We start from the raw sequence: 27,829 nt of genomic DNA, 5'->3' as shown, positions 1-27,829 counted from the left end.
CTGAGCTAACCCCTCCCCCACATTAGATGATAATCTGTGTATTTTGTATCTGTGTATTTGATCTGTGTATTATCTTGAGGAAAAAAGAGTCATAAATGTGGATGGAGTATTCTCTGTGTTCGCTGTTTGGTGATTGAGACTTTATTTCAAATGGTTTTGTGAGGAATTAAGAACTAGAAATGGGTAGGTGCTATTCACCCACTGCTATTATCTTCTCAGCTGTTTGTATTTATTGCAGGTAGGTGTGATATACGGGAAGATATAGCGGAAATTGTAGTAGGCTTTGATAACATTGGATCCTATGCTCTAAAAAGTATTTTCCCCAACCCCCAGTGATTCTGATATTCTGAACAATATAACCTCATTTTAGGTCTCGCTTCAGCTGCTATCTTTCTATAGCAGACTCCTAAAATCATACTAACAGAGTAAACTGATACATGCCTATCACTTCAGAACAGCTTTATGAAGTTCACTGATAGCTAGTCTCAAGTAAGTAGGAAGAGGAAATTAGCCTAAGCATAAAGCTTAAATATAAATAAATAATAAAGTTCCTGGAGTTTTTCCCAAGAACATGATAAAATGTTCCTGTCTACTAATTGTATTTTGATACAGTTAAAAGATAAGCAAAGCTTTTGTTGCAATTTCCAAACAAGATGGCCATCCAAGGTGAAGTACATTGTGGTTTGTCAAATTACCTGCCAAGATTTTTTAATTAACTGTCAGGGTGAAATGAATACACAATGTATTTACAAGACATCTGGAGAACATTTCAGGAACTGTTTTATTAGTCAATTGTTTAACTAAAAACACATTTACTTTCTTAGACTTTATATGATACCCAGAAAACGATATCACGGAGCAAAATAGATAGATGTACCTTTTAAGGATTGGAAATATAAGTCTTATTAAAGCTTAACCAATTGAGTTGTTCTATGAAAGTGAATATTAGTCCTTAAATGGGACAAGTAAATCTTCTTAGAGTTACATTAGTTACATTAGTAACAAAGATACTAATGTTTCACCAGTGTACAAACTGCATATCCAAAGTATCTTAAGAGCATGTAAAATAGGGGTGTATACACTATGGGGCCCCAAGCATAGGTCATGTTTCCCAGATCCTCTTAAAAAATTGCCATCAAGTTGAACATTTCACTACGGCGGAAGATGAAAATTATTACATCTTCATAAGGAGCAATATTTTCAAAATGATTACATTCAAAGGCATTGTGTAAACACATTTTAAGTTTGCATATGGTGATAGTTCTTTAAAGAAACAGCAAAGGTTTTCATCCAAATTGTGTTTGTCTAATTTTCCCTATGTATTTAGGTCCAACAATTTCACCTTGGATTTAATTTTGTGGCTGCATTTATACATTACACTAAGACTTGCAAGTAATTTTAAGTAATAACTGATGGGTTCATATATCGCACAAAAAGTATGAAAACCACTTAAAATAGGTGTATTTCACATTGAATGTGAATGTGCAAAACTGTTTTTTCTATTATTAAAGGAGAGACAGAACAGAAACCAGAGCATTACTTCCTATGGAAAAAACATCAGGAAATGTGTGTGTGTGTGTGTGTGTGTGTTGTATTTGTGCTGATAAATAAATAAAGGGAGACTAGTATAGATCTATTTCAAGCTATTTAGCTCTCATCAGCTAGCCATACCCTTACTGGGATTCGAACCTGTGGGTATGGCTAGCTGATGAGAGCTAAATAGCTTGAAATAGATCTATACTAGTCTCCCTTTATTTATTTATCAGCACAAATACAATACAAATGTGGCAAAAGGCAATAGTAAAAATATTGGGTTTCTGTCATGATGGTCTCTTGTGACGAGCCGATAGACAGATAATGGAAGCAGTTAGCTTCCTCCCATAATTGGGGCATACCAGGGGTTGTGACACTATATCTATCTATATCTATCTATCTATCTATCTATCTATCTATCTATCTATCTATCTACCTACCTACCTACCTACCTACCTACCTACCTACCTACCTACCTACCTACCTACCTACCTATCATCTATCTATCTATCTATCTATCTATCTATCTATCTATCTATCTATCTATCATCTATCTATCTATCTATCTATCTATCTATCTATCTATCTATCTATCTATCTATCTATCTATCTATCTATCTATCTATCTAACCAGAGCTACATTTGATTAGAAATTTTAAAAAAGACACTATACACAAACCAAAGAATTAATTTAGATATTTTGTTCCTGTCAGATGCATGGTAGGAAGAAGGTGAGTCAGAACAAAGACCAGCCTTTTCTGGGAATAAAAATCTATGACAGTGCAGATTGAGATTACATTTACTTTCTAAAAAATATGAAATAGCCAGATATATCATTATCTTCTTGCAACGTACAAAAGGACCTGGCATTCTTACATAATGTAAGAGGAAAGAGGAAAGTTCTGGGAAGGAATAATCTTCAAATATTTCAGTAATGTCCTGGTGAATTTTTTTTTTGTTCCTTAAGGGCCTTCGTGGTAGAAGAATCAAGTAGAAATTATCCCGTCATGGTGCAGATACTAATTTTGAATTCAAATTAATTGAAAAATTATCCAATCAGAAGTCCATTCCTACTTTGGTCACAAATCCCTATTTTTAATCTGATGTAAATAACTGTCTCCACATAATTTAATTTCTCATATATTTACATACGTATATTGCATAATTTAATTTAAAACAGAATAAACTGTGACTGTTCTGCAGATTACTTGCATTGTCTCCAAGTTGAGTCTTGGCAGCTGACCTTTTCTTGTTGGTTCAAAACATTTTGCTCTTTTTGTTTTCTAGGTAGTTTCTTCAGTCTGGGCAAGTTGATTATGGCGATCTGATATACACCCTCTAAAGTGGAAAGTGTCTTCATTTCACAATGTATGCCAGTTTTTTGTGTTGATACACAGTATTTTAATGTGAGCATCTCTTCCTATTAAATTATATTTAACAGCCAAATGAGTTCCTGCAGGAAGATTAATTTTACCTGTGGTTTCTGTGGTTTCATGTTAAGGGTTACTATAATTAACTGGTCTTGGGTACTCCCTTTTGTTATAACAGGGTGTCTGGAAAGATTCCACCCTGTAACACTGGAGCAGAGAACAATATACACCAATATCACTCATCACTTTAAGAGACACCTTATGGATTCACAGCTGTCTAAGTTCTTGTAAAAGCCATGGCATGCAGTTATAATAGCTAATGGATTTGTACAAACCAGAGCATCTGGCAGTCTAATACTGGGGATAAGCCCTTGTTTGTTGGGAGAAAAATTATGTGGCTTGATGCCTCTTTGTGCCCTGTTCTCAGCACATGCATTATTTCAAAAACATTTGTTCCAAGGTCCAGCGGATCTGGCTTAAATCCTTCTGGTGACTCTGGTGAACATTTTCTGTTGCTGTTCAGTCACTAAGTCACATCTGACTCTTCATGACCCTGTGAACCATAGCAACCAGGACCTCTGTCTTCCACTGTCTCCTAGAGTTTGTCCAAATTCATGTTCATTTTGTCAATGACATTATCTAACCATCTCATCCTCTGCTATCCCCTTCTCCTTTTGCCTTCATAGGAATCTGACAACAGGCAATAGAATACATGTTCTTGCACAGGTACAGGAAGCTCAAGTGCAAAACCCAAGAGAATGTATAAAAACCTCAACTCCATTTTGTTAGGTACCCAGAACCACAAACTCATGTGGTTCTGCTTCATCAATAAATTATCTTTCCCATCAGCCTCCATATTTCCAATGTCTTTCTCCCAGCTTGGAACTGAACCAGAGGGATATTTCTTCCCACAAGTCGATTCCCCACTTAGAAGGACTTCTAATGCTCATTTTATAGATACCTAAAATATATAAATATCATTGAAACATGTCCAAGGATTATTTTGTGTTCAATTCCCTTAAAAGGGGAAGTGGGAAAATGGAATTTTTACTGATGTTTCTCTGAATGGAATAGCAATAGCACTTAGACTTATATAGTGCTTTTACAGCCCTCTCTAAGTGGTTTTCAGAGCCAGCATATTGTCCCCAACAATCTGGGTACTCATTTTACCCACCTCGGAAGGATGGAAGGCTTAGTCAACCTTGAGCCGGTGAGATTTGATCTGCTGAACTGCAGCTAGCAGTCAGCTGAAGTAGCCTGCAATACTGTACTCTAACCACTGTGCCACCTCAGCTCTAGAACTTTGCACTTAGTTAGGCTTCCCTGGTTTATGCCAGCTCAAACTGACATGGTTTTGTGGAATCTTTGATACTCTCTGACCTTAGATATTTTCTTGCATAGGTTTCATCACCTAACTAGGTAATATCATCAGTGCGAGAATGGATTCTTCTTTCTAGCACTGATAATGTTAACCTAGTTGAGTAATGAAATATCTGCAAGAAAGCAACCAAGCTCAGAGAACACCAAGGATACCACAGTTCAACCCTGAGCTACAAATATTGAATTGAATTGAATTTATTATATTTCTATGCCACCCTTTTCCCAGAAGGGACTCAGGGCAGCTCACAACCCAAGTCGGGGGGGGGGGGGATAGGGGATACAAATAGGGGGAAAAAAGAGATAGACAAACAATACCACAATTTTAAAAACAACTCAACAGACACACCATTCGAGCGGGGACAGGAACTCATCAGCCCCAGGCCTGTCGGAACAGCCAGGTTTTAAGGGCTTTGCGGAAAGCCTGGAGAGTGGTGAGGGTCTGAATCTCCACGGGGAGCTCGTTCCAGAGGGCCGGAGCAGCCACAGAGAAGGCCCTCCTCCGGGTGGTCGCCAGTCGGCATTGGCCAGTGGATGGAATTCGGAGGAGGCCTAATCTGTGGGATCTAATCGGTCTATTGGAGGTAATTGGCAGCAGGCGTTCTCTCAAATATTCTCTTCTATTAGTGCTATGGTTTTAAAGAGAAAGCTTGCAATAACCTGCTGCTTTGGAAGATCATGTATTGCATGCTTGAATTCTGCACAGAGAAAGCTTGCAATAACCTGCTGCTTTGGAAGATCATGTATTGCATGCTTGAAAACTGCACAGTCCTCCTCTAAGGAGGACTGTGCAGTTTTCACACCATTCCCAGCTGTATATTGGGTTCATCCTGAGTCACCTTATGTAGTCCCTTCCCAGCTTTTCTAAGTTACTTCAGCCTTTTGTTAACAGGCGTTGATGAGCCCTGACATTAAGGAGGGTCTGTCTCCCCAGCTGTGATTTACTAGGGTTCATTTATACAAGCCGATTATGCACTAGAACTACACATGTTTCAACTTTATGGTTATGGGGATTGTGATGTGAATTATAGATGACTCTGTGTTAGATAGTGTAATATGGGAGACCCTATCACAAAGGAATAGAGGTATCCAAATGTGTGTTTTGCCATTTTTAATGAATATAATGGATCACTATGCATTAAGTGTCTGCTGCCTCAAATCAATCATCATACTGCAATTTACAAAATGCCAAAAAACAGTGCAGGGTGCAGTTATTCATTGACCTAGTTATGGTTTGGGGAGGGGGTGGGGTAGGGCTGGGGTGAGGTGGTGGTGGGGGAATATAGCTCTGGCTATGAGAAAAGTGACACAGAAAAGCCACAACTTTTATTTGAAACAGCATGAATGGAAAATGCAAGTGCAAGCCATCTGAATCATCTTGTGTGAGTTCGATGAGGCAAAGGAAGCTTATTTCTCTCTTTCTACAAGTGAGAAGATAAGATCTTTACACGGGTGTAATATAGGAAGTCTCTTGGCAATGAAAATAACTACGGAATCTAATTTTGTTCATATTCAGTTACTGAGGAATATCTTGGAAAAAACGAAGTCACTCAATAGGTAAACATATATTTTTGTTTAAATTGGTGTTGAGATTTAGTACATTTGGATGTAGGCAGGAGGGGAAGTTTTACTTATAACATTTCATCAAGGATTTCTTCCCTTCCCTCCATTCTCTTCTTACAGGAAACAAATGCATTTTCCATTCACTCTAACCTTTCTGCACATTTCACTGAATGAAATGGTAGGTTCAGGCAGTTTAATTTGGCAGTTTAATTTCCTCTATGAAAAAAAGGACTTATTCCCTGATGTACTCATTTGATAAATGAACATTGCATTACATTCTGAAATAGTCAAAAGTATAACCCTGCTTTGATGTTAATGATTCAGAATTCCATCAACTTGGTCTGCATAGAAGAGTACAGTGGCCCTTAAACCTATTTCATATGTATAATCCAGAGCATGTGGGCAAGCAGAATCACATTTTTTAAAAATCCTAAACATACATGTGAATGTACTATGTAGTTTGCTTGCCCTTGGCTTAGCACAATGCAGGGATACAATTGACTGAAGATGGAGTTTCAGGACATGGGCATATAAAAACATAACATGGTTTAGCATGAAGCTTTCAATACCATGTGAAAAATGTTACTCTTGCTGGCCATACATAGATAATCAGGTCGATATGAAAAGATGGTTTTATGCCTTTTAAACAACTGTTAGTGATGTGGAATTTCTGGAAAACTTTCCTTATTATGCTTGATTAATCTTACCTTAAAAATATTAAAAAAGAAAGTCTTCACTGTAACAGAATAACTATATAGTACAGAGGATAAATAAATGATTTCGGTTTCAGACATCTGGTGATATCCATCTCCTATAACTTCATGATTTTATTTGTTTTTGTAACTTTATTAAGGCCATTCCCTTAAGATGAAGTTGATTTTCTCTAACCACACAGTAATCATTTGCATTAGTGGCTGTTAAATCTTATCTGCCTTGACTTGGATCCAGTAGGGAATTTATGGGAACAATTTGGTTCTTCTAGTTTATGAAGTGTTCTTAAAGTTAATTATCAACTATTGCTATCTTCACTCAGTGGTGGGTTTCAAATTTTTTTAGAACTTCTTCTGTAGGTGTGGCCTGCTTTGTGGGAGTGGCTTGCCAGTCACGTGACTAGTGGGAGTGGCTTGCCAGCCATGTGACTGGGTGGCTGTGGCCAACTTGTAAAATGTGGTGAAACTCACTTAACAACGCTCTTGCTTAGCAACAAAAATGTTGGCTCAGGAACTCTGGCATTTGAAGCATACAAGTCTTAATGCTGTCAAGTTACAAGACTCTTGCACCCCTAACCCTTTAGAAAAATACCCCCAGGGTGTTCAAACTTGACAGCCTTAAGACTTTAAGGTTTAGATAGGACTCTTAAAGGTGGGCGGGGCGATTGGTGAGCCAGCCAATCAGTGAGCGGTGGGCAGGGCAAGCGTGGTGCGAGTGGGCAAGGGGAGGGAGCTGGAACCGGTTCTAAACGACATGGTAGATTTGTGGAACCTCTTCTATAGAAGAGGTTAGAACTGGCAGGAACCCACCCCTGTCTTCACTGGATAGTTTGGTTGGGTAGAATAGCATTTCTGTGGGAAAAATCTTGTCCTTCCATCTTCCTTTTCTTTTCTTTTTTTTTAAAAACAAAATTCATTCCAGGGCTGAAGAGAATTAGCACAATCCACAAAATATTTTGGCATCAGTGGTGGAAAACTAAAAATTCTGATATGGCAAGAAATTCTCTAAAGAGAGGTCCTGCAATTCATCACTTTTCTAAATGTATTGGACTATAGTCCCACTATCACAGATGAGCCTGAATAAAGTAGCTTTACATATATGGAAAACATCCAACTGTGAAATATTATCCTAGAGAATAGTGGATTTGTCCATCTAGATTCAAATTCTTTCAGATACTGTGAATTTTCAGAGTTTTGCCCATCAACATGGCCCCATCAATCACTTGGCATCATGCCTCAGCACTCACTGCCTGACATTACATTATGCTTCAGCCCTGAATATTTTTCACAGTGGAGAAATACATTTCTGGAGGGAAATGAATGCTTTTTTGCAACATACTTGTTTTCTGGTAGTAAAATTAAGAGTCAGGATATCCATAATGATCCCACCCCGTACCCTGCCCCTTGCCCCTTGCCCCCTGCCCCAGGTTTGCATGTGCAATCCCCACATGCACCCCTCTCCCCTGAATGTGTGCGTGACCCCTGCATGTGTGCCCCACCCCCATCAGAGGTGGGTTGCTTCCGGTCCGGCCCAGTTCGGCTGAACCAGTAGTAGAATTCAAACCTGTGATGCAGAACTGGCAGTGACCCAGCCTGCCATGCCCCTGAACCAGTTCCCTCACTGCTGCAGGGCTGCCACCATGCATGCATGTGCACCTCCTGCATGCGCCCCAGCCCCCTGTGCATGTGTGATAGAGATCTGAAAACCAGCTGGCTGGCAGAAGGTGCATGTACATGCACAGTGGAACTGAATTGGGGCAACAGCTCATGTGCCCACAGAGAGGGCTCTGCATTTCACCTGTGGAACCTGCATTCCACGTGTGCCAGACGTTTGCCATCACGTCTATAGGAAAACATTCCTACAGATTCAAATTTGGAAAAGCATCAGATGCAGGACCAATGGATCAGCCAACAAATGGACAGAAGGTGGGAACATGCTCAGTTTTTTTTTTTGTGGTAAACGGGGAAGAACCAAGAAAAGGATGGGACTGGATTAAAAAATGGGAAGGAATGGCATTCTACTCTAACACACTCATTTTATTTATTTCTGACAGTCTTTCTCTCTCCCTTCATTTAATCGTTCTTTATAAAACACTGTCTTTCTCTCCCCTCCCACTTTAGCAATAGGCTGTTTTAAGGGCATATATCACTTACCAGAAGTCTGAACTAATCTTTCAGAAGGCTTTTGAAATGAAGCTGAGTGCTGCATAAAATTAGGATGGGGTGTGGAATGCATTCTTACTTATAAGAGCAGGAAATGGCTCTGATTGTATGTGTCTGGATTTACTTTCTCTGCAACTGAGAACATTAAATGAATATACATGTTCCCTTCGACATGGCATTGCAGAGAGCACGCGTCATATGGGAATTTTTGAAAAAAAATGAAAACCTGTTCAAAAGATGGCAAGCAAGTTGATGGAAATGAGTATTTTCCAGTTTTACCTTGTATAAAATTGCTACCCAGATATAATTTGCCTGCAATCACAAGGCTGACTAAAGGGCTTTGACCTGAGGATTGCCCATTTTTGAACAATAACTCGATTTTGAAAGCCTGAGAATATGTTTTGCCAGGCTATGCCAGGGAGCAAAGAAAATTTATATTTCAGTATCTCAAACTGAAATTACTATTTAAGTATCTCAAACTGAAATGATTCCGATTACTGTAGGTCAGCTTTTGAGGTGCAGAGTGTCACCTAGAAAACACTAAAAGTTGCAACCCAACACAGTGTAGAGTACTGAAGTACTGTAGAGTACTACAATCAACTGCTATCTGGGAAGACTGTGCTAGCTGAGGAATGTTTCTAGCCAAAAGACTGGCTAGAGTGATACCAAGCTCTGAGTTTTGTGATGGGGTTGATTCTGTGCAATCAGCATGCGCAATTCAGCAGCATCTATAGCAGGGGTGGGTTCCGGCTTCTTTAATTGCCGGTTTGCAGAGGGATGCGTTTTGGGCACTTGCATGCTTTATGTGTGTGCTTGATGAGCGTTATGCGTGCATGATGAGCAGAAGTAGAAATAATTGTTTCTGTGCATGCGCAGAAGCAAAAAAAAAACAGAAGATGGTGCCATCTATGGCGCCACTGGTAGAACCGGTTTGGGCGCGTGTCCAGCCGAGTTAGTACCTACTTGGCTGAAGTAATCTGAACTGGTAGGAACCCACCTCTGATCTGTAGCAAACCAAAATGGTGTCAAAATGACACACGGATGCTACGTCCTCCCATGAATAACCACTGTTACATATTTGAGTCTCAAAGTCTGGGGCAGTTTGTAAGTTGCAACATTTATACATGAGTCCTTATTTGCAGCAAGGGATTATTAGTACGGTTACTCTCCCATCGTTGGAACTCGTCCTCTTTCAATAGTGGAACAATTTTTCTTTTCACAATTTTATCAAATTTCTCTGAGTTGTTCTCTCCATAAATATATATTTCCATGCAAGTAACTTTTTATTTTGGGATTATTAATTAATTAATTAACATAATCATATTTACTACCTTGTCAATTGTTTGGCATTTTAAAAGTACCGAAGTTAGCATGGGTGTGTGTGTGTGTCCTTGCTTGCTTTGGGTTTGTAAAGCAACAAATAATATTTAGGGAGAAAGAACATTTACCATAGTTACTAGTTAAGGCCAGACATGTCTTATGCTAAGTGCGGAGATGGAAGTTGGGTTTGGCCGACCCATGTCATAGCTGTGTGTACTGTGAAAGCTGTCTTACTTCCCATTCCCAAATTAGCTTGCTGTCATCAGATAAGGAGTTTTTCCACAGTGTACTGTTGTGAACTGCCAATTTTGTGGCCTTCCACACAAGGAATGGAAGAATGTGGGGAATGCTCCTTCTTCTTAATTCAAAAAGTCCTAGGCCAGCCTGGTCTTCACTGGAATTTCTTTTTTAGTATACATATGAGCACAAATGAAAGCATTCTCATTCCTTATAATGTCAGTTACGCTGAAGCTTAGAGTCTGTAGATGTTAGGTATGTGTATGAAAGAAGGACTATCAATGATATTGACTGGATGGGATCAATGGGGATAGTTTCTCAGGACATGGATTGGATAAGTTGGAAAGGAAGACTTGGTGCCTTGTTGAAATGTCAGCGATATTTTTCATATTGAAAAAAGGGTAGCTACTGTATTTAATGGATTTAATTGGTTAAATTAAGTTAGTTTTTCTACCAAGAAATGAAATGATGCATCTGAATAAAACTCTTCATTATTTGTTATGAAAGGCATGATCAAAGCTGAGTTAAAATGAAATCTAAAAGAATTTTAAAGCAGAAACAATAATAGCAATAGCACTTAGACATATCACTCACTCACTCGACACCTCTTCACCCAACGTGGGTATAGGCGACTTCCATGGAAAGTTATGGCGATCCATGGAAGCTGTTTCGGCTGGATATACCCAAGGGGACGCCAGTCCCAAGGGTCGACAGAGCCCGATTGGTGGGAACAGGGGGCACCACGTGAACGCCGGGTTGTCGTTTGATAGTTGAGAGGCTATATTTGGCGCATCAACTATCCTTGCCCCCCACTTAGACATATACCGCTTCACAGTGCTTTACAACCCTCTCTAAGAGGTTTACAGAGTTAGCCTATTGCCCCCAACAATCTGGGTTTTACCCACCTCGGAAGGATGGAAGGCTTAGTCAATGTTGTGCCGATGAGATTTGAAATGCTGAATCTGACAAGCAGCAGTCAGCAGAAGTAGCCTAACCACTGCACCACCATAGCTCTTAAGAGGCAAACATAAGACTCTTGAGCAGACTGAGATCTGTAGGCTCTGAAGGTCCCTTACAAAGGGAAAAAAGAACATGTCAAAATGAATGGTAATTTCCCCAAGATTAGGCAATGGTAGATCCTGGTCTACCTGTGTAGTATGTCAATCAGAGCAAAACAGCTGAGCAGGTTTCATGGTGCTCAGAAAGGAGGTTCACAGGCTTCCATCCTGCCTTTCCAAATCTGATGAAGAAAAGCCACTGTTCTTTATGATGTTATATCTGAAAGGTGTAAAACAAATATTTTTGCTGGTAACAATGAGATGCCAATGCAACTGAAAAAATATCAGGGTAGGATTTATTGTTTGGGGAAGTATCAAATCAATGAGATAATTCTCAGTAAGATCATTGAGATCCCTTGAGTTTCAATTCTGAATGTCCTTCTTTAAAGATGAGATAGGTGGAAACGGGAGAATGGGCCCTTTCATTATATTGTCCTATTTGTGATGTGTGTTAAGTGTGGGTCAACTGAAGATGCAGGACGCTCCACTAAACAACAGCTCTGTATTGGTAGACGGGCACAAAGAAGTGTGAATGCTGTCCGGCAGCTCCATCTTCTAAAGGGAGCTGTCTGACAGCTCAGCCACTGAGATCTCTTGAATTTCCCGCTTGTGGTGTGAACCAATCAATTTAAACCACCAGTCTTTTCTGCCTGACAGGCAGATCAGAGAGAAACCTTCGCTCAAGGTTCCCCCCCCCCCCCATTATCATATTCAACTGTGTGCTTTGACCCAAAGAAAGTTAAATTATTTTTGTGTTGGAGGATTTTTTTAAAAAAAAAATCAACGAAATAAGCTTTTACACCACCTGGTTTTAGCTATTTGAATAGCAACATTCTGCCTTGGGTGATCACTTATTTGGTGTTTGATGTGTATTTTAATGATTTCTTTTTTATAGGAACAGCTGTCAAAATATATTTGTAAAATGGCATATACAGTAAATGTGAATGGAAGTAATGAGGATAAAGGATGGAATGAAGCACGGAATAGAAGCAAAGAGAAGAGTCTAACTTCAGGTTGTAAATATCATTTTCCACGTTACTTTCTTTGAGACCATAGAAGATGTATCTGAGCAATAGTTTTTTCTTCTCATCTGCTCGAAAAATTTAAAAAAACATTTAAAAAATGACAGATGCTCATGGATCAAAATAGGTCATTATACAATTTTACTCCTGGGTTGCTATAAAGCGGATGTGTAACAAATGCTAAGCCCACCAACAAAGGTAGGAAAAAAACATCATGCCATCTCTTGATTAATGTGTTCCCCCATACAGTACCTTAATTTTTTTTTTACAAACAATACAATTTTGATACTGGATGGATCTCTTTCTCAGATGCTCATTAATCTCCCTGACTGGTGGATTGTCCAAGGCTGCCCGAGTTGACTTGGAGAATGCAATATGAGAACGCTTGTTCACTTTCAGGCCCACCAAAAAGAAAACATCCCCAAATCCATAGAGTATTTTCCTTTAAAAACCTCTGATCTCTTTTAGGATTCAGAATCATACGAAACAATCCTTTCTCTTTTTTTAAAAAAAATGCTTCCATGCAGGGGTGGGAGCAAGCATCTTGTGATATTTTGAAAGATGGAAATGTATCTGTAAATATTTGATCTGTAGAAATTGCATGTAAATCTAGAATAGATTCCATTAATAGATGGTGCTGATGCGATTCTTACAGTTCACGCTGAAGGAATTTCCACCACCCCCTGGTGCTTCCTCCATGGTGATGCTCTCTACTCCCAGAGATGAGATTTAATAGGTGCTTCAGGTTAATGAGTTCCCCACATTGTCTTGCACAGTTTAATTTCCAGAGTACTGAAAGAACATTTGTTGCATTAGCTTCAAATAGATAAAGCACATGTTTTTTTAAAATTGAATGCAATATTTTTAGAGAGGAACTAATTTTAGAACTCGGTGGGCTAACTGATGTCTACTCTGGAAAAAATACTTTCTAAGGCTTTATTTCCCTATATTGATATTAATTCAGTGGTGAAATTCTACCAGTACGGACCAATTTGCCCAAACCAGTAGTAAAAAAATGCTACCGGTTCAGGTGAACTGGTAGTTCTGACGATCAGCGGTGTGACAATCAGCTGTCGCACAGCTGATCATCAGAACTACCGGTTCTGCCAAATCAGTAGCACTTTTTTTTACTACCGGTTTGGTTCCGATGATCAGCTGTGTGACAATAAGCTGTGCCCTGTGATTTATATTTGGTAGAAATCAGGAAATCCTGCTTCCTAGTGAATCTAAATCGCATGGCACAGCTGTTCCCTCCCTCCCTGTTCTACTTACCTTTGCAGACTCAGAAAAGGCAATATAGCAATAGCAATAGCAGTAGACTTATATACCGCTTCATAGGCCTTTCAGGCCTCTCTAAGCGGTTTACAGAGAGTCAGCATATTGCCCCCAACAATCTGGGTCCTCATTTTACCCACCTCGGAAGGATGGAAGGCTGAGTCAACCCTGAGCCGGTGAGATTTGAACCGCTGACCTGCTGATCTAGCAGTAGCCTGCAGTGCTGCTTTTAACCACTGCGCCACCTTGGCTCTTAAGGCTTCTTAATCCTCCTTTTTCAGTGCTGAGTGGTAGCACCTGCAGTGCCCATGCGTGAGAAGCGCACATGCGCTCACACAGCGAACTGGTAGCAGGCTTCAGAGCATTTCACCCCTGTATTAACTGTAGAGAATTTGTGCTTGAAAAGGAGATCTGAAGATCAAATGTCAAAATAAAAGTTCAAAATACTAATGCATTAATTAATGTTTTAATAAATGAATAAGTCACAGAAAACAAGCAAAATCACAATTGGGACCACATTGCAAGGCAGAGGGAGCTCTTTGGGAACATGTGAGGATAATGACTTTCTCTGTGTCCCCTGCCAATTATGCTTTATAAACATTGCCCGGTTTATAACATAAACAAAGATACTCGTTCTGCCCTCTGTGAACTTAAGTGCAATTAATGGACGTTATGGGATGGCCTCTTGTCCCAGCTCTAGAAAAGCTAGCTTTTACATTGGGAGGAGGATTTACTTATAAACAAGTCAAAATCTATTGATTTATTTAGATGATGTTATTGCTTTTTCCCTCCCCTTCGTCTCCCTCCTTTTTCTTGCTTGCTGGAAGTGGAAAGCTGGACATGAACAAATATTTTGAAAATTCTATTCTAGCAATAGCACAAGATGCCTAGCAGAAAGTGCAATGGATCAAGAAATGGCCAGGAAGCACAGAGGATCACAGTGAATTTCAGGATGGGCAATGTGTAATCTTACCCTGATATTTTATGAGCATAAAAAGTGGCAAGGTGGATCGCTCTTTCTACCACAAGCAAGCCTCACTAAACAAATTTCCTTGCAAGAAGAAAAGTAACTTTCAAACAAATGTGTATACCATCAAATGTGTTGCGTAAATATTTATGTGCCAATTAGTTTGGACAAAGTGTGCCTTGAGAGTGGTTTTCTGTTTACAAATGCAGTTTTGCTTGCTTCTGAGTTGAAACAAGCAAAATGCTAAAAAGTGTAGTATAGTATGATATTACCACGATATGTAGTTACTTACCAAGCACATCTACATTATATCTGAAGTTGTCGATCAGAAAGGTTGGCAGTTCAGTGGTTCGAATCCCTAGCGCCGCATAACGGAGTGAGCTCCCGTTACTTGTCCTAGCTTCTGCCAACCTAGCAGTTCAAAAGCATGTAAAAATGTAAGTAAAAAAAATAGAGACCACTTTTATGGGAAGGTAATAGCATTTCGTGGGCCTTTGGCATTTAGTCATGCCGGCCACTTGACCACAGAGACATCTTCAGACAGCGTTGGCTCTTCGGCTTTGAAACAAAGATGAGCACAGCCCTCTGGAGTCAGGAACAACTAGCACATATGTGCGAGGAGAATCTTTACCTTTACCTAATGTTTGCAAATTGAAAGTTAAAAAGTTTGATATGCCCTACCAGTACCTCCACGACGTGTCAGTGAGAGGAAGCAAAGGCCACTAAGACACGGGTGTCAAACCTGCAGTGTCACTTTGCCATCATATGCCATATCATGAAGATTTTCCCTTCATGGAGTGGGCATGGATTGCAAGTGATGCATCTGGTCTGTGGTCATTAATTTGCCAGCCTCTACACTATGACAAAACAATCCCTGGCCAGGGAAGAAAAAAAAAGATTGGCTATCATTTATCCAAGATCTTGTTGATGAACTGGATAATCAATCTTATTGAGTGTAGGAAGAGAATAGAGTTTGAAACTGCTGATTCTTATGCAGTTTTGCAAAGTGTTTAAGTTCTACCAGAGGGGGTTGCTCCCAGTTTGGCCTGGTTCGGTCAAACCAGTAGTGGTAATTTGGTCTGGATCACAGAACCGGGAGCGACCCAGGCTGGCCATACTCCCGAATCAGTTCTCAGTCACCGTTGCCATTGCTGGCATGTTGTTTAGTAGTGCACGTATGTGACAGTTCACTGTAAATTGTTCTGCGCATGCCCGCACGAAGCAAACCAGTAGTAAAACCGGGAGGAACCCACCTCTGAGTTCTACTATTCCCCAAGTTCAACTTTGAAGAGCTTCATTTCTATTGCCAATATAACCATATTACTTAATATTCATCCTCCTCCTATTATCAAACAAGTCTTAATTAAGATTTAAGTGGACAAAATAAGCCATAAATGTCTTATGTAAATATCTGTTTGTTTGGAGCTATGGTTACGGCAATAACACTGAATCCAGACATTTTTATTTGTTCCAATCTATGTCCATGTATTTCAGTGTAGAAATTTTTTCTTTTTTTCATACATTTGTATCTCCCTAAAATGATAGGAAACTGTCCCAGTTCTTTTTCAGATGCCCATATCACTACAGTATTGGAACATCTTGCAAATGGCCTGTTTCTCTGACTCAAGAAAGTAATGGCATATTGAATGGAGCATGTAAATCAGTATTTATGTTGATTGATATATGATCAAAAACATAAAAGATATACATTTATTTAAAAATCACTGTCTTGTTTGTGGGCAAATTTTCTAGTGTGTTGATTTCAGTCATAATATAGCTTTGAAATGTTTGGAGTACATAATGAATTCTCTTTTGAGGGTGAAGATTTGTTCTCCGAGCCTGTGGGTTGGTTTCTGAACATTTTGTTACCAGAATAGGTAACGTCTTCAATGGAGTTTAAGGAATGTCAGTGTCAGTGTTTTTCTGTTTATAAGGGCTTCAAGTGTGGGTGTGTCAAGTGAGGGCCCTGTGATGGGTCAGCTGTGAGTCATCAGTGAGTCTTGTGATGGGTCTTGCGATAAGGAAATGGGCTTCACTTACCTTCTATACCGGTTCACAAATGTGAGCGAGTACTCCCATGCACCACATCTGCGCATGCACAGAAGGTAACGCATTGTCAGGGCAGGGGGGCGGAGCCTCCTGCAGCCACCACTACTGGTTTGCCCAAACCGGAGAGAACCCGGCAGAATACTACCTCTGGACCAGGGTCATTGGGAGGCAGGGGGGTAGCGTGGGTTGGTTGGGAGCCAGTGTTGTCTCTGGTTGGCTATGCAGTTGATTTGGATTCTAAGGGGTTTGTAGGCAGGTTGTAGGTCAATGTGTCTGTAGATGGAATTGCTTGTGGAGTGCCAGGCTCTGATGAACTCACATGCGTGGCAGGTGGCAGCGTGGCTGAAGATTTTTGCATTGCTCCAATCGAACTGGTGCTGTTCGGTGTCAGTATGGGTAGAGATTAAGGATTTGGGATCATGACATTTGACTGTCAGCCGATGTTCATGGATCCTAGTTTTTAATTGATGTGATGAATAATTCTCTTTTAGTTTGCATGTATTAGACACAATTTGGATGAAATTTTCTTCAAGATGCTTCCAAGCTTGCACTTTATTACAAAGAGTTAATAAAGAAGCATGCTTTATCCACATTGCAATTTGACTTCTGCAAGTCATCTGATACCACTACAAGTTCAAGAAGCACTTCGCTAAAAAGAGCCAGACAAAATACAAAGCAGGAGCTTGCCTCATTTAGAATACCACGAGTCTCCAGACTTACTGTGGAATTCAGTGTATTGCTGATTACACTCAGAAGCAATAAAATTATTGAGTGTTGATTTAACAGTGAAGTGGGATGCAAATTGACATTCCCAGCAAGCATCAGACAATTTCTTCAATAGTTCTACTCCCAGTTTTATTTTGCAATTCAGTGAAATGTGAATCTTGGAAGAATCTGATCTGATCACATATACTTGTTGAAGGAGAGTAAAGAAATTTACAACAGTTATGTTTTGACAGATATCAAGCTGATAACAGTATTATTAATAATGAAGCTTGTGGTATCCTCTTTCAGAAACAATACTTGAAGTCTGTGTATTGCTAGTTTTATATGATTGTTAAATTTTAGATTAGGAATGAGGAAACCCAGAATCTAGTTCATCCTCTTCTATAGAAACTCACTGAGTGAGCATGGGCTACTTATTCTTTCTTATCCAGCCTACTTCACAGTGTTGTTGTTCTAAGGGAAAATAGATCCCTTTACCTCCTGATTGAAGATAGGAATAACACTGCAATAATTGAGTGGCATGCAGGCTTTTATGTGCCATTATAAGCCAAGTCTTGTTTATATAATTCATTGATGAAATAGCATTCAGTGAATTTTATGGAAGAAAATCAATGGCTCGTTTAAATATATGGCCTAGTAACAATAACAGAGAAGTGTGACATTTGTTTCTACTTACAAGTGCTTCATTGGTAATACAAAAAAATTATGTCTGTACTTTGCAATGTGTACCTTATTTAAGCTTTGGATTAGCAGTTAGTTATATGAGCACAAACAAATTTCATACGTTGTCACTCATCTCTTCACTTTTCCAGTCTCCTTGCTGAACAATTTTTGGTTTAGAGTTGAACAAAAGTATTTCAAAAAGAATAGCCATGTTATGTTCATTTTCTTCTCTTAAATTCTTTAAGAATTTCACTCTTAATAGAAGCTACATCCAGAGTTGGTGTAGGATTCAGAGGTGGGTTCCTACTGGTTCACACCAGTTTGGTGGAACCAGTGGTGGAAATGGTGACTGGGTCTCCGAACCGGTAGGGATGGCATGCTCACCACGCCCTGAACCGGTTTCCTGGTTGCTGCAACATCTTTTTTATCTTTTTAAACGTTCTGCGCATGCGCAGACCTATTTATAGGCAACTGTGCACACGTGGAACGTGTTTTAGTTGTGCATGCTTGCTTTGCTTGTGCTTACGTTGTGCGTGCACCAATGGTGGGATTCAATTTTTTTTACTACCGGTTCCGTGGGCGTGACTTTGTGGGCGTGGCAGGGGAAAGGATACTGCAAAATCCCCATTCCCTCCCCACTCTCCAAATTTCCACTACTGGTTCTCCAGAACCTGTCAGAACTGGCTGAATACCACCTCTGGCATGCACTGAATGGGCAGTAGTGCTGGCAGAAACCTACCCCTAGTAGGATTGCTCTGTTATGTAATTTTGATTGGGAGATATCCAGAGTTTAGTGTAAGATGGGCGGCTACATAAATATTTTAAATAAATAAAGGATATGTGGGAATGTCATTCAGTTTGTTTGTTTTAAAACAAAATTATAAAATATTCACCAATTCTTTCATTAAAATGGGAAAAAATGGATTGATACACTGAGGAGTTTTTTGCCTGTAAAATTCACGAATGTTTTGATATAAAGGAGAATGGTTTTGAAAACAGATTTATTATGGCATTTAAAGGAGGAGAGGAAATCATCTTGCTGTGGAGGATGAGACCTGATTAGGCCTGGCCATGGTTATGTAACCCAAAAAATAAAAATAAATGGATATTTGTACACTTAATAGAAATGCATTCTTCATTTCCTCCCAAAAAAGAACTGCATCAGTTTAATTGATTAAACTAAATGCTAAAAAAGAGAGCTTTTTTGGCCACGAGAGTAGTAAAAGCGGAGAAATGAAGATTCTACTTGGAGATAAAGGATGATCTATGCAACTCCTATTTTTCTTCTTCCAAAAGAGAAAACTGATCACTGGTATATCTGTCACAAAGGTAAGAAAACCAGGTTGGTAAGATGGTTAAGACATCTTGCTAGAAACCAGAAGACTGTGAGTTCCAGTACTGCCTTAGGCATTAAGACAATTGGATGACTTTGGGCCAGATACTCTGTCTCAGCCCTAGGAAGGAGGCAATGGCCAACTATTGCTGAAATCTTGCCAAGAAAAATGCAGAGACTTGCTTAGACATTTGCCAGGAGTCCACATTGAGTGAAAAGGACACAAAACAAAACAGAACAAAAAAAAAAACAACCCAAAGGGGACATGTGTTCATATAGATGCAAACTAAATTACTGCTTCAAGAATGGAGTGGCTACTCTAATTGCAATAAAGAAAGTCATGAACATGCTTTAGCCTCTAATACCATGTCAAATAGTGTAGAGCAAATAGTGTGGATTTCTTTGAGGACCGGATCCGCATTGTACTTCTCCTCCATGGGCTGGCTGGGGGGAGGGGGAGAGATGGGATGTACACCTCCTGAATCACCTTGTTGGCCAAAATGGTTCATGCTCCCCATTTTTGCTGGCAGAGTGCTACAGGAGGCTATCCAGGCCAAAAATGGGGCATAGAGGGGCCACATGTGCCCCTCTGCTCCTCCTTGTTTTGGCTACCAGAGGCACTGCAGATCTTTCCTTTGTTATTTAAGCACCCTATGGGCAGATTCGGCCTGCAGGCCTTGAGTTTAACACCCCTGGTGTAGCGGAGCATGGAGAAAATGTTGATACAAAGTATGCAGGAACTATTAAGAAAAAATAAGCGACAACTCAGTCTCACAAAAAGGAAAGGGGTTGAAAAAAAGAAAGTTAAAATGACCTTACATAGATTCTGTTCAGGGTAAGGGGTCAGAGGGCAATTCTGGCAAGCTTTCAAATGCTGTAATTACAGAATGCAACAATGCAACAATACAGTGGAATTTCTATAAGCAATTATTATTTCCTGACTTAACCGATCTTGGAGGTCACATTCTACATTCATAAACAAAAATAAAAACAAAAGCTCTTTAGTGGAATCCAGAAGATTTTGAGTTACGTTCCACCTGGAGTTTGGATGATTCCTTTAACTTTAAATCTAACATTAAAGAGAGTAAACTCTCTTTATGAATTGTAAAATCACACTAGTTGTGTGTGTGTACTATTCACATTTGCTTACCTGGCAATCATCCCTGAGTTGTGCAGCAGAGACAAAAACTCCTTTCTTTGCTGTGTTTCTTTTTATGACTTGTCTTGCTTTTAACCACATCTGCCCTATTGTTTTCTGGGCCTGCGATCACTTAAGTTACTACTAAGAATATCAAATGCATGTCTTTTAAATTTTAAACAAGAGTGATAGTTTACCCAGACAGTGCACAAGGTTTGTTGAATCACCCAGACTGGTGTGAAAAATAAACTGTGAATGTTTAACACATAACTTTAAATATTTTATCAGAAGTCACAGATGCTTTTGATTTCCCCTTCATTGAAGCATCTGCTCTTGACATTACAAAAAAAAATCCCACACTTAGAGCAACCTGTAAAATGAACTTTACAATTATTTACACGAACATCAACATGACACTCAGTTAGAAAGCAAAGTTTGGGGAACCATGTTTGAATTCAGGTTTCCCAGATATATATTTTTTGTTATTCTGGTTCTCATCCACCAGTTTGGCTCTGCCAGAAGTTCCATGATGCTATTTGGCACACACATGTCTCAAATTGTATCTCATGAGTATTTGAAGGCAGATGGTTTCCAATGAGCATCAATATAAATTGGAAACAAAAGTACATCAACTGCATTAATTGGGAAGAAACTTTATCAAGTACTAAATCAAAATACTCTAGCCTGGGCATCTACCAGATGTGCCGATTTCAGAATTCTCAGGCAGTGTCAAAGATAGCTGCGAAAAATATACATCTGCACTAAATATTGTTTTTTTTAAATTAATTGTCAAGGTGAGATGGTGAAATCTCATAAGGATGTGCAGGAATAAGTGAAAATGACTTAGTTAAATCTTTATTAAATTAAATGAAACCATAGGGTTCTGGCATAACATTTCAAATGGCAAAAAGATAAATGATGAGACTTCCCATCTACTGGCATCTTATGATTATATCACTTTGTTGTTTGTATGTACTGTTAATGGTTTTCTTTTATCTTTGCTACCGGTTCGGTACCGGGAGCATTCATGCATGGCGCTTCTGCACATGTGCAGAGCGTCTGTGATGATATCTGGGCAGGTGGGGCGAGCTTCCTGCTGCCGCTACCAGTTTTCCCAAAACGTGGGAAACCAGCAGAATACTACCTCTGGTATGTACACTGAGAATTTATGCCCCAGAGACAAATTTGGCCAATAAAGTATATTCTCTTCTCTTCTCTTCTCTTCTCTTCTCTTCTCTTCTCTTCTCTTCTCTTCTCTTCTCTTCTCTTCTCTTCTCTTCTCTTCTCTTCTCTTCTCTTCCCTTCCCTTCCCTTCCCTTCCCTTCCCTTCCCTTCCCCTCTCCTCCTCTCCCATTCCATTCCATTCCATTCCTGCTTGCAATTGCATGCTTTCAAATTGCTGGATCGGCAGGAGCTAGAGGGAATGACAGGCGCTTACCCTGTCATGCATCAGCACTTGGGTCTCGAACACAGGCATGCTGACCATCAACCAAGCATCCTAAACTAACCACATGAGCCACTGCGCTCCTAGGAAACAATACAGATTTGATGTTTATTGCCCATGGTCGATCTCCATCGCACCCCTACTGGGTCTGTTTCCACACTATCTTCTAAAGGGGTGACAAAGTCTAACTGAATTTATATTTCTTGAGTCTGTACTTGGATAATATCAGAATAAGTTGGGAAATACTATTCTAAGACCTCTGTTGATATTGGCAGGATGACTTAAAACTGTCTCACTAGTGGGCAGGAACAAGATGAATACAATATCACAGGGATATGGTAGTAAAAAGATATTTATGTTGTGATTTTATTTATTTATTGTACTTCTTGCTCACTGCAATCCTGAGAGTCTCATCAGTTTACACTAACAAATAACAACAACAGATTTATGAAGCCAGTATGTTACCCAATTGTGGGCAGCTCACAATCATCAAAGAAAGAAATTACAATAAAATCAATAAAAGATGGCAAGCATGACGGATCACATGGAAAGAAGTCAGGGGCCTGATTCTCCTTCCCCAAAGGTCTAGGTGAAGTTCCATGTCTTTACTGTTGCTCTGAACAGCCACAAAATGGAAGCCATCATTATTTTGGGGACAATCTCATTCCAGGGGGCAAGCACTGCTATAGCGAAGGATATCTGATGTTCCCAAACATGACATTGTTTGATTGAAGGAACCAGAAGCACACCAATCCTGCAAGGTTCAAGTGGCTGGGTAGATATTATGGGAGACAGATGTCCTCTTCAGTTAACTAGTCCCTATGCTGTGTACATAAATTTCCAAGTATAACAATTCAAATATAAATGTTGGTTGTGTTCCAATATCTAAGGGACTATCACAAAGAAAAGGGGGTCAACCTATTCTCCAAAGCACCTGAAGGCAGGACAAGAAGCAATGGATGAAAACCAATCAAGGGAGAATCAACCTAGAACTAAGGATAAATTTCCTGACAGAACAATTGATCAGTGGATGCTCCATCACTGGAGGATTTTAAGAACAGATTGGGCAGCCATCTGTCTGAAATGGTGTAGGGTTCCTTGCTTTAGCAGGAGGTTGGACTAGAAGATATCCAAGGTCCCTTCCAATTCTATTATTCTGATAAAAAATACATATTCTTCCTCATGAGGAAAACTTCAACTTGTCTTCAGATGTTGTGGGTGCTTCAACACTGGAAGTTTTTAAGAAGAGAACGGATGAACATTTGTCCGAAAGGTTTCTGCTTGAGCAGGGGTGGGTTAGACTAGAAGACTTCCAAGATCCCTTCCAACTCTGTTATTCTGTTATTAAATAAACAATGATCAAAATATAAAACCAGATATATAATCACCCTAGGGGTCATGCATCATGAAAATGAACAGGTGAAAGTGGAGAAGGGCCTTCCAAAAATGGACCCAAAGCCTGGTTGCCCTAGCCATCCAGCTCCCTGTCTTTATACATTGGGATCTGAATTTGAAAGTTATTCTAGTCTTTATAGTTATCCAACGGAAGCTATATTCTTTAGCATATATGTGCTCCTGGTCATGGTTATGGTTTCTGCTGTTTGTCGTCTCAATGTTGGTATTCTCTATATCTGCCTTTCTCCAGCGGTCACATGTGCAGAAGATAATGAGAACTGCAATCTAATACAGTTGGAAGGCTGCAAGTTGACAAAGTCTGCTATGCCCCAATGACCTTATTGATTTCCCAAAGCAGTTTTTAGGGGGGAGATGAAAGACAGATAAGTAGAAAAAGAGAGATGATCTGCTTGAATAGAATTACCAGATCAGCAAAAATCTGGAGAATGATACTAGAGGGCAGCAAAGCATTAGAGTTGTAATAGCCCCCTTCGTGGTTATCTCCTTGCATTATTTCCTAATTTCAAATGCCTCAGCTTCCTTCATTGGCTTCTTCAGTTCTATAGATTTCAGATAGGATTTACACATTTACCTAGTTAAGCCATTATTATATGATGATGACTTTATAAATGATCTTGTACTAAAGCATCTGCTTCGAAATATACAGTAGAAGAGATTACCATATTTTTTGGAGTATAAGATGCATCAGGGTATAAGACGCAGCAAGGTTTTGAAGAGGAAAATTTAAAAAAAAGTTTCTGCACTCTGCAAATCTCCCAAAGATGGCCAGTTTTCACAAAAACAGGCCCATTTTTTAAAAAAGGGGCATGAATAGCCTTTAGGAGGCTTGTAGAGTGCTCCTTGGGTGGGGTGGGGGGCGAAAACAAGCAAAAAGGGACTGTTTTTTGCAAAAATGGGTCCATTTTTCATCAAAAAAAAGGGCACGGATAGCCTTTAGGAAGCTTATAGAGTGCTGCTGGGGGGCAAAAACAGACAATTTTTCGCTCATTTCTGCCCTCCCCAGCTCCCAGGAGCTCTCTGAAAGCATTCTAAAAGCTATACACAGCCATTTTGGTGAAGGGGCGAAGTTTTGAGAGGCACTTTTCTCCCCCTAAAAGCGGGTGAAAATTTGGGTGCATCTTATACACCGAATGTAGCCCTGCCCACCCACTGGCCCCACCCTTTGGCCTCTGCCTCCCAGCAATTTGCTTCCTTGCAGCAAACTGCAAACAGCTTATTTCAGTTTCAGCTTCAGCACAGCTTGATTAGCGCAAGCAGCTGATTGTTGGTTGGATTGGCCTCTCGACCATCAGCTGTTTCGGGCTGCAGGGATTGCCTATTGCTGCCATTGCCTATTACCTAATGCAGTCTATTGCTGCATTACTCACACCCCATTTTCAGCCTCCATGCACCCCATTTTCTGCTCATTCCAATCCCCACCTCCCAGAATGGGAGGAAAATGAGGCGCACAGAGGCTAAAAAATGGGGTGTCCAGAGGCTGAAAATGGGTGCACGGAGGCGGCAATAGGCTATGTCAATCCCTGCAGTGTGAAACAGCTAATTGGGAGACCGATCCAACTGACAATCAGCTGTTTCTGCTAATCTGGCTGTGTTGAAATTGAAACTGAAACATGCTGTTTGCTACAAGGAGGCAAATTGCTGTGAGGCAGAATTTTTTTCCTTGTGCTATTAAGGCTAAACTGAAACTGAAACAGGCTGTTTGCTGTTTGCTGCAAGAAGGCAAATTGCTGGGAGGTAGAGGCAGATTTTTTTTTCTAGTTTCCCTCCCCAAAACCTAGGTGCATCTTATACTTTGCAACATCTTGTACAATACTCTGAAGAATATGGTAAATTATAAGCTGTTTTTGTTAAGGAAGGTGTCTATTTTATTATGCTGCCATTATTATCTATCTCATGGTTTATGAATTATATAAACATTAGCTATCCATATTAAGTGGTATTTTTAAAAAATGTTTTACATGATGGCTCTAACATCAAAAGGACATTACTGCATGATTATAAATAGGGAGCCTGTATTACATGAAAGCATTTTTGGGAAATCACACACCTTAACATACAGGGGCAGTGCAAATAGCCTCCTGGTAGCATTGATCACTTTTGCTCTAAAGATCACCATTTGTGTCAGGACGCATATGGAGGATGAGAGTAGAAAGTCTGACCATAGAACTCTACTCCAGTGCTTTATATTAAGCAAAGTATTGACTATTCCTTAGTTAATGATGATGTTAGATCTGCTTAGGAAATGAATTTGTAAGCTGGAAACTTAAGCAGTGTGCTTCCAAATCAGAGAATCACATTGTATAGCAACTAGGATGCTCACTGTATGATGATAATTTGGTGCATCTGAAGACTTTTCCCTATTCAAAGACACACTTATTATGTGAAATTAATCAGACATAAATCAAACAAAACCCAGTTGACTTGAGCAGCTTCCAGATGTACCTTTGCATGAAGCATATGGGCAGTAGGAAGTAGAGTTTTCTACCCCAAGAATAAGTATTCTAGTAGATTTAACTAATAGGAAACTTCCAATGTCTGGAGAATGTTTGGAGGAGTGTATGACATTATAGGTAAAAGGAAAAGTATCTTGAGACATGCAATCAGTTTGCCTAACATTGGGTTTATTCAGTGCAGTATTCCTGGCACTGGTGCCTTGGACTACAACTTGCATAACTTTCCTCCATTGTCAGTGGTGGGTTCTGGATTCCAACCTGTACGGTTGGAACGGCCCCGGAGTTACCCACATGCATGTGTGCGGCGCACGGATGCATTCTAGCATCAAATGAACGCTTCCACAAGCCTCCATGATGCTCCAGCTGCTCTGCAGAGCATCATGCAGGTGCTGTATGCACCATGCGCGTGCACGGAAGTGCCAAAAGCATAAATCACCAGTAAGGAGTGCGGGAAGGTGGGTGGGCCCTCCGGAGCACCATACCGGAACAGTATCCAGTGCTCCGGGAAGGATCTGGTAAGCCCGTACTGGGGCGTACCACCTGCAACCCACCACTGTCCATTGTTCATGCTGGCTGAAGCTGATGGGAATCATACTCCGAAACATTTGGAGGACACCAGCTTGGGGAACAATCCCCAAGCCTTTTTTTTTTATACATATATATTATGAAGACCAATAATACTTTTAGAGGATAGAATTCATTGGAAAATTCACCATCTGAGCGTGTTCAAGCTCTGCTGAAATAGCAAAATGGTTAATTCATGTCTGCTGTATTGTTGTGGAATGAAATGGATCCCTATTAACTACAGCTTGGAGAAGCTTCATTCTCCAGTGACAACTGTTAGAAGGAGGAAATTGCAGGAAATTTTTGGAAAGAGCATATCTGTGAACTGATATTTCAGAGCAACCTTTGGAGAGGATTCGCTGAAATGTATCTTAAAGGGCTTCTAATTCTTTCCCAAATCAGCACACATGAAGATTGTGGATTGTTGCTAAAGGTCTTCCTTAGAATTTGGATTATCACACGACATCCCAGATAAACAGCTAGGTGCCTTGAATTGCATGAAACAATTTGGCAGCTGATGGTTTTGCATAACCTAGCACCAAGTGCAGTTTTCTGATGTTTCTGTGGTATTATCCCAACTCTGTAATAATAGAGAAGTCTTTGGTGACTTTTTTTCTCTCATTGAATGAATGGGAAAATAGGTTCAAGCATGCTATTTGTCTTCCAACTCTGGTGTACTTTTCAGACATTTTCATATCCTTTCCCTCACCAGGAAGTCTGTAGCTATCTATGACTTTGCTTTGTCCAAGGACAATATTTGGGATTTTTTTCTTGTTTAGAGCACATCAGGCTTCTTGCCAGAACTTAACAGTAAACCTGGCTCTTCAGACACTTAATTGCTTGTTCAAGAACGGTTTTACTTGGCAGAAGACTTTCAGACATGACTTGGCTGGATTAGACTCTTTATTGCAGACAAGGCTGATGCCGTATATACAGAAATGATTTGCTATCTGCATTACCAAGAAGTCAAAGCTTTTATGTAGGTCTAGGATCCAGAACTTAAATTCTAGATGTTTTCTTCCCATGTTTCTGAGTTAACCAAACCTTGGTAATTTGCTGGGGTGGCTTGTAGGGATCAGACCTCTTTATACAAGAATATGGCTACCTTTGGAACCATGTATTGTTGCCATGCTAGATTCGGCCCTTAGATCACTTCCTCTTCTATTGTCTACTCTTCATCTCTAAGGTAGAGTCTAAAGTTACAATTGACCCTTTATGTTTCAGTGGGATTCTCCAAAACATGCCAAAATGTGAATGTTGAGGCACCTGAATTCTTTTAAAAAAAAAATAAAGTTTCATTGTTAAAAAAGAAAACGTTGGACATGGTGAAATTGTCTTGGTGATCTCCCCACCATACAGAGTATAGCATAAGTCTCTTGCACATTCAATACACATTATTACTTACTAATTATATACCTGTACATATTTAACCTCTTCTACACGCTTGC

Source organism: Thamnophis sirtalis, unplaced genomic scaffold (assembly GCF_051295495.1).
Source record: "Thamnophis sirtalis isolate CommonGarterSnake01/CBP01778 unplaced genomic scaffold, rThaSir2_p1.2 scaffold_5, whole genome shotgun sequence".
NCBI lineage: Eukaryota > Metazoa > Chordata > Lepidosauria > Squamata > Natricidae > Thamnophis > Thamnophis sirtalis.
Note: the sequence above shows the minus strand (reverse complement) of the source record.